The sequence below is a fragment of the Rhodamnia argentea genome, chromosome 4, assembly GCF_020921035.1.
Source record: "Rhodamnia argentea isolate NSW1041297 chromosome 4, ASM2092103v1, whole genome shotgun sequence".
Classification (NCBI taxonomy): domain Eukaryota; kingdom Viridiplantae; phylum Streptophyta; class Magnoliopsida; order Myrtales; family Myrtaceae; genus Rhodamnia; species Rhodamnia argentea.
In genome coordinates, this window is record NC_063153.1 from 15452560 (window position 1) to 15466176 (window position 13617).

Genomic DNA, 13617 nt, shown 5'->3' on the forward strand with positions numbered 1-13617 from the left:
ATTTAAAAAAGAAAAATATGACATTGTACCAAGAAAGAGTTGTTTTGTTGCTGCATGAGCGTTGGGATTGTTTGTCGGCTTCCATAGCTTATAAGATGCTCATGTTGCTTTTCTTGGCTGATGACTAACAAGCACTGCATGCGCTTGCGCAGCTGAAGAGTTATTGGACTGCTTTGTTTGGCTGGAAGGATTTTTGGCCACCAAATATCTTTCAAAGAAGCAAATATGTAGAGAATGGACGTGAAATCTAATAGACGTATAGAAATTTATCGTGTTATTAGTTCCTTAGAACCGATCGGGAACCGGACCGGATCGACGGTCCGGTACGGTTCCCGATTCTTAGGGTGGCTGATCTAGTCCCCGGTTCCAAAAAATGGGAACAAGTATCATCGGTCCGATTTTCGATTCTTGAGGGGAACCGGACCGAACCGAGAATCGATCACCCCCATGTATCCAATCACATTGCTTGACGTGATTCTTTTGTTACAAAGAGTAAACCAACCTTTTCTCTGTCTTCTAGGTCCTGTACCCTACTGTGGGCCAAGTCTCGATGAAAAGCATGAATAGGTCAGAAGGCAAAAAAAAAAAAAAAATTATTTACCATCGTTGCTCCATTCACTTTGAGGAAAATGATTGATTTAAAATACAATTTTCAAATAATCGGCTGTATTATTTAAAGCATTTAGTCAATTAATTTTTTTTATCGACAATTATTTATCTTTAAATATACTAGTGAACGATGAAAATATTTATTTTTCATTTTTTTACAAGCAATACCACTGATTTTCTTAGGATAATATTTTTCAATTTATTCATTTTTTTAAACAAACGAAGTCTTACTTATAAGTTAAAAAATTACATGAATTTTCAAATTTGAGATAAATTTAGAAAGTGCCCCCTAGCACCGTTAAAACATGGAAAATTCCATTAAATTTCTCTTGAAATTTCGATTTTGACCTCCTATTTTTTTTTTATCATTGTTTATGGGATTTTTCCTTTTTCAATCTTCAAGGCAAGAGTACCAAAAAAGTTTTAAACCTATTTATTGATACCAATTCAGTCATAAACCTTTCAATTATACCAATTTAATCCTAAATCTTGTCACTTTGGTGCCAATTCGGTCTATCCAGTCAATTTAGGTCCGAAATTGCTAACTTGGATGTCGATCATCCTACTTGACATGTCCAGTGCTGACGTGTACAATTTTTAACAATTTCTAGACCACCAAAGGAAAGCTAATGAATTACTAAGCAAACACTTAGCCCGGACTCTCCCAATCGTAACTTTGGAAATTTAATTTATCTCAATTTAGCCCAATAAGCAATATTGTTTTTGAGCTTTTAATTTGTTCAATGTGGTCCCTAGACTTCTGATATATGTTCAATTTAGTCCCTGGAGTGTACGATAATGTTTGATGTTGGCCTTCCATTAATTCAAGTTCAAGGATAGTATTGAACATTTTCATATAATTCAAGGACTAAATTGATCATATACCAAAAGTCTAGGGATCATATTGAACATGTACAAAAATTCACAGACCATAATAATAAACAAATTAAAAGCTCATGGACGACATTATACATTGAGCTAAAGTTCATGAACCATATTAAATAAATTTGAAGTTTAAGGAATACATTGCACATTGGGTTAAAGTTCAAGGATAATTCGTGTCATTTACCCTTTATCTATTTCTACTGGTCATCTCTTTCACCAAAATTCACCTTCATCCTCCCCTTATTCTTGATGTTGTCATCACATTCAGAGCAACCGCGAAGTCGAAGATCTAAGGCAATAGCCCAATCTTCTTTCATTACATGTTGTCACAATTTGCTTATTTTTACAAATCCATGATTCAAATGCCGGTCGTTTATGATTTGCTGGTGAATGCAGCGCTGAGGATCGGCCGCAAATTGGATTCTATCAAGTTGTCGCTTTTGTCACCGTCTAATGAGAATTTTTCCTAAAAAGAGTGCTTAATTAACATTACAAAAGTGCACGTGCAAGGCACGCATGCAATAAATGGACCTTTAAAAGATTTTAAAAAAAGTTTCCTATTGTGAAATGATAGGATAAAAATTCATCAAAAGAAATTATGAACATAATATGAAAAACTTGAGCTCATATATGTGGTAAGAGAAAATTATCTAAAGTTGTATTAGTTTCAGAAAGTAGTTTTTAATATGGAATAGATTAAAATTTTAAAGCTGAACTATGCGAAATTAAAAAAAAAAGAATGATTAATTTAGGAGATATTTGTGAAATAAATAGTTATGAATATTTTAAGCAAGATAAAAGTAATTATGATCAAGTAGGACCTTGACACTTCCTGTAGTATCTTTTATTCATATTTCTAAGCTTTTTGTTTTTGTTTTAACAATTCTGAGTGATTAAAAAGGAATGCATGTGGCAATGTTTTTTTTTCTTTCTTTTTTTAACTTTTTGCGCCTGAAACGGAAAAAAAAAACTAAGCTGAAATATTTCCTAAAAAAACATTGAAATATTTTCCGTTCTTGCCTTAAATATTGAAATATATTTCCTTAAATATTAAAAATGGTGAGAAGTTACACTTGAAAAAAAAAAACGTGTCGGTTTTTTATTAATGTAAAAGATTCCGGGCCTAAGAGTGAAAGAAACCTAAGTGTGCGCTAAAAATTTTGGAAAGAAAAAGCTAAAACATAAAAGTTAATTCTAATAGGCCAATGCCCATGGCAACATTTCTGCTCTAGAAATCAACTTCTAATCGGAAGTTGATTTTTCTACTTTTAAAGAGAGGAATTTTTTTTTTACTTCTTCAAGTGGCCTCTAATATTTCTGGAGAAAAAAAAAATGCTCCACAAGCACTTTTGAAGCAGAAATTGTACTCCAAAAGTGTTGTCATTACTAGACGAAAAACCACCGGCCAATGTCCAATAATGTTCTTTCGTGATAGAGAAAAACCTACGATTTCTTTGTCTTCTAGCTATTATACATTTTTTTCTTTTTGTCAAATGACAATGAAAATCATGAATAGGCCGGAAGGAAAGAAAACCGAACCATTTACCATTTGGCGAAAATGAAACAAAATGTGGCATTTGACCTTTTAATCTGTTTAATGTGGTCTTTGAAACTTTTGACACATATTTGATTTTGTACTTGAATTAGAGTAAAATATTCAATATTGTCTCTTAATTTGAATTAATTGAAGAATAATGTTGAACATTTTCATATAGTTCGGGAACTAAATTAAACATGTATCAAAAGTTTAAGGATTGTATCGAATAAATTAAAAGTTTAGAGATCACGTTGCACATTATGTCAAAGTTTATGGACCATTTGCATCGTTATCCCTACCATTTACATACTGGCCTGAAAAAATGCATGTAATTCCTAATTTGAGACGAATCTAGCCATTGTCCTTGTGACGGCTTAAAACGTGGAATATTCTGTTAAATTTCTCTCGAAGATTTCAGTTTTGCCCCTTTCTTGTTCCTTTCTTCTTTTTGGTTGTTGGTGAGATTTTTTTTCTTTTTAATCTTCAACTACCTGTTCTTTAATCATATTAGTGTCGGAAGGTGCACGGCACATGAATTTATTATGTTTGGCTTTGAATTTTCCACCGGCACTTCTCCTTTCTTTCCCACCACTGTTGACTCCCCTCAGTCTCTGGGCACCTCCATGTTGAGCTTCGGCGTCTTCCATCGTTTCCCAGAAACCCGCCTTCAACCTCCCTGCATTGACCTTGCCCTTCTTCTCTTTACCTTGACAAGTCAGTCGGTCTTCCTTCACTGAACCCTCCCAACTAGGCATTTTTTAGAGAAGCGTGGTTCTCTCCTGTGGGTGAATACAGCTGAGAGGATCAGCCCTCTCATGGAATTCGGCGGGAGTCAGGCTCTAATCACCATCCTTGCTTTGATTGTAGGAGGACTGTAAGTGCTCTGATTCAACTTCTGTTCGAGCTCTTGTTGACAGATAACGCAGCAAACAATGAGACTTTGCTCCTGGACATGTCTGATGCAATTCAGCCCGCTTGTTCAATTTACATTCCTATTTTTCAAGTCTCGACCAGATTAAAAGTTTGTAATTTTTGGCAGGGTTTGGAGACAATTGACGAAATGGAAGAGGAGGGACTCGGAATCAACCTCAAGAACGGACCATGGGCCTGGAAAAGAGAACCGGGCGTCAAGGAGGGACTCAGAGTCAACCTCAAGAGCCGATGATGCATCTCGCGAAGAGTACGATGTGTTCCTAAGTTTCCGAGGACCGGATACACGCAATGGATTCACCAGTTGTCTTTACCATCGCTTGAGAGATGCGGGAATCCGCGTTTTCTCCGACAACGAAGAACTCCGAGTAGGTAAAGAAATTGGTGGAGAGCTTTTGAATGCGCTTGACAAGTCTCGAATCTACATACCTATCTTCTCTACGGGTTATGCTAACAGTTCGTGGTGTCTCCGTGAGGTTGCGCACATGGTGGAATGCACCTCACCATCAGGTGAGAAGAAAGAGATACTTCCCATCTTCTACGATGTGGATTCTGACGATGTCAAGCTCAAAACCAAGTTATATAGAAAAGCCATGCCCAAGCACGAGAAGAAGTTTGGCTCCGAGGAATTGAAGCGCTGGGAAAATGCCCTTGTTGTGGTTGCACGTATAAAGGGATGGGATCTTAAAGGCAAAGGGTAAATTTGCTCAACTTTTTGTGGTTAATAAGCACAATGTGGAAGAAGGCTCTTGCAGAGGGGAATTTTTCTGCACTTTTACTTTGGAAGAAACTTTGTGGTGTCCAAATTTTCAAACTTACATCAATGTGGCATTACATTAGAAGTTCATGGAATTCTGACTAAGATTGTGCTCGAAAAACTACAAAAGGTAAAGAGGCGTGGGTGGAAAACTTTTTCAAACCCGCAAAAACTATGTCAAACCCAACCTGCAATCGAAAATTTCCGGTTCAAATGATTATAGTACTTAATTTGCAATTTGTTTGAGTAGTTGAAATAGCTGAGTTATGTATCTACATATTGCCTAGAGTCCTGTAGTCTATCTAGTCTTTGAATGAAACGCAATTTTCATTCTTTGCTGCAGCCAAGGAGAACAAATCGAATTGATTGTTGAAGAGGTTTCCCATAAACTTAAGACAAGACAAATAATTGTGACCGAACATTTGGTTGAAGATACTGATCAGATCGAAGCCATAATGAAGTTGTTAGATGTTGGGTCTGGTGGCGTGCGTTTTGTCGGTATCCATGGCATGGGTGGTGTTGGAAAAACAACTCTTACCAAAGTAATGTTCAACAAACTATCTCTTCACTTTGAGCGTTGTAGTTTTCTTGCAGATGTTCGAACATTATCACAACCTCATGATGGACTTATAGAATTGCAGAAAAAGCTCTTATCAGATTTGGTCGGCCATGGGATTGCTAACCAAATTAAAGATGTTGATGGTGGGATCAAGATGATAAAAAAAGCATTGAGTAATAAAGAAGTACTCATTATTCTTGATGATCTAGACAAGAAAGAGCAGCTCGAAAAACTCGCAGCCGGAAAATCTGATTGGTTTTGTTCTGGTAGCGAGGATCATTATCACAACTAGGGATGAAAGCATCCTGATGACTCAAGTGAGCTTATCCAGTAAAGTTGTCCTAAACCAACCTGAAGGAATTTTGCGTTATGAAGTTCGTGGAATGAGATTTGATTTAGCACTTCATCTATTCTATAAGCATGCATTTAGAAGTGACTCTGCTGTAGAAGGATATGATGCTCTTTCAAGAGAAATTGTTCGTACAGTGGGCATGCTTCCTTTGGCTGTCGTGGTGATAGGGTCCAACCTTTTCGACTGGGGAAAAGATTTGGGGCATTTGGATAAAAGAGAAGTGTGGGACGAAACGCTGAGGAAGTTAAAAGAAGGTCCTTTTGAGGATGTTCGAGATACGTTAATGATAAGTTATGAACGATTAGAGGATAAGCACCAAGAGGTATTTTTGGATATAGCCTGCTTTTTCATCAATACCGACAAAACATACCCGGTTATCATGTGGAAAGATTGTGGGTACTTTCCCAGCATTGCAATGAGGGTTCTCTCTCAAAGGTCCTTGATCAAGATTAGAGATGACAACAGGTTTTGGATGCACGACCAAGTTCGAGATTTTGGAAGGTACATTGTTCTTCGAGTATATCCTCGCAAGTTTTGTAGGGTGTGGATTTGTGAGGATGCCCTGAAACTACTGGAGCGAAGAAAGGTAAACTGGAACCGCATCTGTTCTTTCCCGTTTAGAGACGCAATTTTGTTAAAATATGCATCCGATAGATAGCTTTGTTTACCGTCGCTTTTGTCTTGCGGTTGTTACATCTCTCCGTCAAACCTTCAGGTCAAAGATCTCAAAGTTTGAAGAGAGACCCAAAAGACATCGCCTGACAATTGGCTTTTTAAGTAGCTTTCTTGAAATTTTGAGAAAACAGAGAACAGTTTATGTTGCATGTTCAATCTTGAGTCTGTGATATGCAGAGAAATGAAGATGTGGTAGCACTAAGCCTGACTTCCGATGGCTGCAGCGACGGCATTGCATCTGAAGAACTAGCTGCTCTACCAAACCTAAGGTTCCTTCAAGTGAAAGGCATTGATATGCTTGGCAACTTCGGCAATCTTCTTTCAGAGTTAAGATGGCTTTCTTGGGAAATTAAGCAAAATGAATTTTACGCGGGGAGTTTTCATTTTGCTAATTTGGTTGTGCTAAACCTTTCAAGAAGCGACATCGAAGATGACTGGGGTGGGTGGAGCCAAATCCAGGTACGATATGCGCTACTCTATCACCTTCTATCCATGTCTACGGATCATTCAATGCACGTTATACATAGCTTGCGTGATCCCCTGATCTAAAACATTCTGTGTAAGTCTAACATCTAGAGTCGACTACAACCAGCTAAACACATTTGGAAAGAAAGAAGAGGAAGCTCTAGAATCACATGACAGCCCAGTAAATGATAGAACGAGTGGCATATCATTGTTGTTCTGTATCTCACTCATTCCCTACAGACTGCTTTAGTAATCGAGCCACATATAAATATGATATGCTTAAAATCTGTACTAGCAAGAATCATTAGCTGTGCTCCCCAGTCCATAGTATTATCCAAGTATCCATCATCACCTTGGTTTGAGGAATTCAAGATTTGCCTGCATTGGAGTTTGAACTCGGGATGCTTTGTGGCTTGTTGCAGTCGCTTTTCTGATAGCTATTTGTTAAAATATTATCCTACTTTACTTGACAACGGGTTTTATATACTTTTTAAATTCATGCGGTCTCCTTCCATCCGTTAGCTTGAGCTTTTGGATTTGACCTTCTATTATGGTGTTAGAGCCAATACTACTCCTTTCGTGTATGTGCGTCTACCCCTGTAGAACTCTACATCATGAAGATGCACGAGTGAGGGATATATAGAAGTGTCCGATTCTCATATATTGATAGACTCGAAGTAGAGTTCCATGTGTGCATTGTAAATTTGAATGATAGGTGAATGGTAAATTGGAAATATCGGTGAATGGTAAATTGGAAATAACGTTGATAAGCAAGAACTGATTGGCAACTTTCAAGTTCGATAAATTGTCGAAGAAATAACAATTTTTACCATCATGAAACCTGATAGCAGACCACCAATTGTTTTTGAGTATTCCGAGTGACCCCCTTCAGTAGTTAGTAGATTACAATTTGTGCAGATACTTTACTAATAGTGTTATTTAACTGTTGTAACTTACAAACAAAATACTATGTATCGTGGTAAATGGTCAGTAGATTATGGCCATCGCTTCAGTTTTACTGAGTACCAAGTTTAATTTATTAGCAGCATACAAATAAAATAATTTACTTATCAGGTTGAAATATCCTTGGAGACTATGAACAGTCGTTCGCTTTGACAAACGAGCGTGTATTTCAGCTAGTAGACTACGAATTGCTGCGAGTATTGGTTAATGGTTCTAAGTTATGAAGAGACCTATTCTTTTACAATGAATTCATAGCATGTCGTTAGCTTTATTTTGATTTTGCAAGTACCAACGCTTATGGGTCGTCAAAAGACTAATGAAAGAATCGATTTACCAGGCTCGCCCTAGTAGATTATAAGCAGCCTTTCGTTTTCTATAAATGAGCATTTTTCTTTTTCAAGTTTAGAGTATGAATTAATTGCTCATATACTTCACTATTAGTACCGGTTACCAGTGATATTTCACGAACAAACCAACTGTTTTATCAAATAAATCTCAAGTAATTAGAAGCAACCTAGTCGCACCATTTGCAATTAAATGTTGGAGTATATTGTATTATAAAAATGAGAATAATTACTTATGTTAACGATATAGATTGATTGATGTGTTTCATTCTTTTTAATTCCACGTTTTTCTTTGTAGATGACAAAAAAATTAAAAGTTCTGGATTTAACAGATTGCCCAAAGTTGAGGAGGACACCTAACTTCTCTAATTTCACATCTTTGGAGACGTTAACACTTGCTCGGTGTTCCAACTTAATCACTATTCACCCCTCCATTTCTAAACTTCAACTCCTAGAGACTTTGAATATCAAAGGGTGTAGTTCTCTTGGGGAGTTGCCTGAAGAAGTCGGTTCCCTACAATCATTAAAGCAAATCGTCATGCCCCAAAATTTTCGACTCTCGAAGCTTCCCAGAGAGATTTGGGAATTTGAAATCTTTGTCGAGTTTTAAATTAAATGAGCATCCTAAAATCCGTCAACTCCCGGACTCATTTGGAGGGATGGTGAGTCTTACATGCTTAACTTTACACGGGTGCGTGGGGATAAAGGAACTTCCAAGCTCAATTGGGGAGCTAAAAACGTTGATAGAGTTGGATGTATCGGCGACAGGCTTAGTTCAACTACCTGATTCTATCGGAAACTTAAAGAAACTAAGGGTGTTGATTTTACGTGGAACTAAGATAAAGGAGTTTCCTTGTACAATTGGAGGACTGGAGATGCTTGAAGGTTTATATGCCGAGCGATCTTGGGATCCGACAGATAAAAACTTGGAGGAAATTGGGAAGCTAATCCATTTGAAGACATTGAACTTAGCATTTACTAGTGTTTCTAGATTGCCTCGGGAGATAAGTCGTCTCCATCTCCAAAAGTTTGAAGTGGGTTCGATTGAGCTTCAACAAGTGCCGGATCTTCCATCAAGTTTGAAATTCCTGGCGGTTCAAGCTCCGGACTTCTCTCTTGTCCCTCACCCCTCAAGCATCATTGATTTAGAACATCTGGAATTACAAAGATTCAGCAATTCGACAAATATACCTCGCTCTACTTGGCGGGACTATCGATCCAAACTTGAAGCAACTTCGATGAGAGAACAACCATCCTATCGCCTTCCATCTCATTTGTCGACCTTGAAACTCGGGGGTATTATTCCACTGCCACAATTTTCCAACTTGTTAAATTTGACAGTTCTGCATGTAATTGACTGTGCAATATCACACTTACCCGTCAATCTAGGCCTAACACATCCGAGGGAACCGGTCATACGTAGATGTAAATCCCTTGAGAAAATACCTGGTCTATCACTCTTAAGGTGTTTGGAGCGCTTGGAACCGAAGGGCTTGAATAAGCTAATTGAGATTCAAGGTTTATCGGAATTGGAATCTTTGCAGTACCTCCTTCTTTCCAATTGTGGTTTAATAGGGCAGTTACCCAACTTGGCTAAGTTGGGTAAGCTACAACATCTAGAGCTAGAAGCGTGTCCAAATTTAAGAGCCATTGAGGGCATCGAGGGCTTAGAAAGCTGGGTGTTGGATAATCGTGGCCGCACTATCCTAGAAAGATTATTGGATGTCTCGAGATCGATTTGGCTTTCCCACAGATTACCAATGTACGATGTGTTCCTATGTTTTAAGGGACTAGACATTCGTCTCGGCATTGTCAATTTCCTTCACTATTGGATGTTACAAGATCGAGTTTCTGTTTATAGTGATCAGGATGATTTGAGGTCAAACGAAGGGATTGGGGAAGAGATTCTACAGGCACTTGGTAACTCCAATATTTACATACCCATCTTTTCTAGAAACTATGCTTCTAGTCATTGTTGTCTCTGCGAGCTTGCCCACATGACAAAACGCACATCAGAATCAAAGGGGAAAAGAAGAATCCTCCCCATGTTCTACGATGTGGAGATTGATGACGTTAAGCTCAAAACTGATTTATATAAAAGCGACCTGGACAAGCACCGGACGAACTTCGACAACAACGAAGTGAAGTCATGGGAAGAGGCCCTAATTCAGGTTGCAGCAATGAAGGGTTTCGTCTTGAAAAATACCAGGTAATTCTGCTATTTCGCTGCTAAATCATGAGATAAAACAGTCATTGAATCGAACTTTCCCAACACAGAGAGTTTCAAAGTTCTGCAACGCAACCCTTTTGCATTCAAATAATTGTCCACTCGAACAAATTCAATCCTATAGAATAAGAAGTAGATCATTCTAGTTTGTGATATCCGGTACTGGTACAGCTGCACATATTCTTCTGTCTACTCTCTTGTTTTTCTCTTCTTTTGTATTCTGAGTTAAAAGATCTTTCGGTCACTATGGTTTGAGAAATCAAATCAACAATCAGATCGTCATATTAACATCCTTTAAATTTCTGTCTGTCCAACTAAAATGTACTGTCCTTCAATTGTGCATTGCTGCAGCTATGAAGAAGTCCTTCAATCCATTATTGCAGAGGTTTTTAGAGCAAGGAAATTGTTAAACGCTGACTCCTGAAGCTTTCTTTTGGTTAACGTAAGGAAATTTTCCCCAACTGCATTCTGTTCCTATGTCATTCTTGCCACTTTGGCTTAAGAGATATTATTGTTAAGTTTATCCCACATCGGTTGTGCAAGGAGTTGGTGGTCGGTTTATAAGTATGAGGGAAAATATCATCCTTTTAGCTAACTGTTGGTACGAGAGAGCCCAAGATCACTCAACACTGGTATCGAGTCAAGGTGACCAACAAATCTGGACCCAATAATCACATGGGGAGAGAGCTTTCAATCTTGAAGTAACTTCTTGGTTCAGCACGCTTGACTCTAAAATGCTTGAATAGGCTAGTTGAGATTCGAGGTTTATTGGTCTGGAATATTTCTTTTTGTTTTATAGGCTTGTTTCCATTTTCTTTTCCAACGTTGCGTTCACGTGACGCCACATCATTGCCACTTGTCCGGGAAAACATTGACAATGCGATGCTTGCCACCACGCAAGACGGCAATCTTTGAGGGAAAGGATATGCGTCACACTAGTACAAGGTAGGAGTTTTTTGGTAAAAAAAAATTGTAGTTGGTTCACATTGGTGTACTTTGAGGTTTTTGATAGAATTTTCCGTAAAAATCTATAAAAGATTAAGATAAAGTGTTAGTTTTATCACTTAGGAAGATAAGTCAACATGAAATGTTCTCATACGAGACAAATACCTTACTTTTGTTGACGATGGAAACATTATTTTGTTGGCTCATTTTCTTAAGCAATACAAACAACAGAAAATGAGAAGAAGTATTTTTCAATGCTAACTAGAACGGAATTCAAGAACTATGAAGTAAAGGGAAACATTACGTTAACAGAAGTTCAAATCTTTTAAGATATTCAAGGGAAACGCTGAAAATGCCCAAAGAGTTGGAGAAGCACATTTTATTGTATGTAGTAAAGATACAGATATTTATATAGCTTGGCAGATGAGTTTTCTTATGAAAAATTAAAGTAGATTAATGTTGTTTTTGTTAGAACATCACTAGAAATAGCTTGTGAGAATATGCCCTAGTTTCTCAAGATCTTACCTTTTGTTAGGAGCGCAATATAAATGTGATACATTCATTCAGGGTGATAGTCAAGAGGGAGTTCAAGTTCGAATCTATCCCCTTTGGAGTACTTGTTAATAGAGTGTGAAATTCTTACTGTAATATGCAATGGAAACGTCGGGTTCATTTTTCCTTTTTTGTCTCCAATATTCAACCGTGCACCATAGAAATGATGAACCAATCAAGATAGTAAATTAGAAATCTTTATCGATTTGAGAATGAGGGAATTTTGGATGACATTTGGGTTCTTTTTATTTCACAAAAAATGACTGATTTGAAAAATACTATTTTAAAAATAATTACTTGTATCGCTTACAAGAATGATTGTAGGGAAGCTTTTTTTTATTGTATATGAAAATATTTGCACATAAATTATTATCAAAAATAATAATATTTTTCATTGACTAATTATTTCAAGCAATATGAGCGATCATTTTACAGTAAAGTATCTTCCAAATGAGTCATTTTTCGTGAAACAAAGATGACATTAATTTGTAAAAGTTCTCTAATACACACCTTTAATGTGTAAGCCAAAGAAACAAGATCAATTAATGATCGAGTAGATTGCCGAGAGTAATGTCTTTTCACTTTTCTTTTTTGGTTGATCATTCCACATGATGACTAAATTCGTCACATACGCTTAAATTTATCTTGATAAACATTCCTTATGCGGTTGTTGTCTACAGTGGTGCGAGACGATTTGAGTTTTGTTTCGATGATTCGATGACCTTATGGTGACCGCCCCTCACTACCTCAATACTAATAAGGAATAAGTGCATTGGAAGTTATAAAACTTGTCACGAAAATGCAATTGAGTCCTAAAACTTTTAAAAAGTGTAATTAAGTACTAAAATTTGTTAATTTACTACAATCGAGTCCTTTCATTAATTTTGTCCAACTTGATAAACGGAAAATGCTGATAAACGTTAGAACTTGATTGTACAAACTAAATTTTTTTTAGGATTTGATTGCACTTCCTGAAAGTTTTAGGACTCAATTATACTTCCGCGATAAGTTTTAGGATTTGATGACGCTCTTTTAAAGTTTTAAGACTCCACTGTATTTTGACGGTAAGTTTTAAGATTTTCGGTGTATTTATCCATACTAATAATACACAAACTACGTACTTCTGAGAATATTAAAAAAAATTAGCCAAGGGCGAACAAATATCGTATTCTGTGAATGCTCATTGCACGAAATTTTTAATTGACGAGTCATTTTCGTAAGAACCACAATCTGACGAAATGGGCAGCCAGTACCGCAAGAGCGAATTCAATTATTGGTCTGACCATCCTTATCATCGCCAGTTTTCATTTTGAGAAAAACAAAGAAGAATTTTCACTAGGATTCATGATGGTGTGGCGGTGTTAGAATGGACATAAAAATATCTATGCATACAAATTGTAAGACAAACTTTTGAATTTGGCGTCATCCCTCATATTTACGAAAATATCCTTCATCTCCGTACCCTTTATTATTTTATTACAGTTTTTTTTTTCTAAAAAGTCCCAAATTAATTATGCAGAAGACAATTTGTTTCAAACTCTTCGCCTAAGGACATTAGAAATATCGAAACTTTGATCAGGTTCTTACTTTGGTACTGAAATTTTTCGCCGCCTCACTTATGTGCCAAATCGGATAAAAAAAATGATCACTTAAGTGTTTCCGGCAATAAATTTCGGTAGATTTATAATAAAATATTTAGTCGGACATGTCATCTTTATATTAAAAACAAGTCCACATGGACTTCCTAAACGACGCCGCACGCACGAAGTGTGGGAGCATGGGTTGAGCAATCTTGTCCCAATCTCTCTCTCCTCTAA

General features: G+C 37.0%; 1 pseudogene; it reads left to right on the plus strand.

Annotated features, from left to right (window-relative positions):
• Positions 1-3766: 3766 nt before the first annotated feature.
• Positions 3767-10928, plus strand: LOC125314614 (annotated as a pseudogene).
• Positions 10929-13617: the final 2689 nt, after the last annotated feature.